The sequence below is a fragment of the Poecilia latipinna genome, unplaced genomic scaffold (assembly GCF_001443285.1).
Source record: "Poecilia latipinna isolate Pla-1442-1.1 unplaced genomic scaffold, P_latipinna-1.0 Scaffold13028, whole genome shotgun sequence".
NCBI classification, from domain to species: domain Eukaryota; kingdom Metazoa; phylum Chordata; class Actinopteri; order Cyprinodontiformes; family Poeciliidae; genus Poecilia; species Poecilia latipinna.
In genome coordinates, this window is record NW_015125644.1 from 1 (window position 1) to 479 (window position 479).

General features: G+C 42.2%; 1 long non-coding RNA gene across 1 annotated transcript; it reads right to left on the reverse strand.

Annotated features, from left to right (window-relative positions):
• Positions 1-255: 255 nt before the first annotated feature.
• LOC106944511 (uncharacterized) lies at positions 256-457 on the reverse strand. Its single transcript, XR_001424356.1, has 2 exons — positions 410-457; positions 256-339 (listed from the first exon to the last, which is right to left on the reverse strand). It is a non-coding gene; the product is annotated as an uncharacterized LOC106944511 (long non-coding RNA).
• Between the last annotated feature and the right edge of the window lie 22 nt (positions 458-479).

Genomic DNA, 479 nt, shown 5'->3' on the forward strand with positions numbered 1-479 from the left:
GGAATTGAACCAGCGACGGCCACGTCAGGAACTGGGGCCTCCATATGCGGACTGTGCTTAACCCCTGCACCACCAAAGCAAAGTCAGGAAACCAGCAGTTTTAACCAGCAAATGTCTTCATTGTAAATATCTACAGAAATCTGGTCTAAATAACTTGAATTCCCCAACCAATGTTTCAAAGGATTTTAATGAGCCGTTCTCATGTCATAATGGGTGCTAGTGAACGTACCCACATGTAAGAACACAACCAGTAGAGCGAATAACAATAATAAAGTTTATTAAATAAAGAGAAGTGGTGGGGGAGTTCTGGATACAGGGTTGGGACTGCAAGGTCATCAACTGTTAAATGAGAGATGTGAGCAACAGTCAGTAGCAGAAAGATCATGCAGAGATAGTCGGTGAATCTTACTTGGGAAAGGGGGTGAAATGGGTTTGATTGTTGCCTGAGGTTGCTACTCAGGCAATATATATATATATAT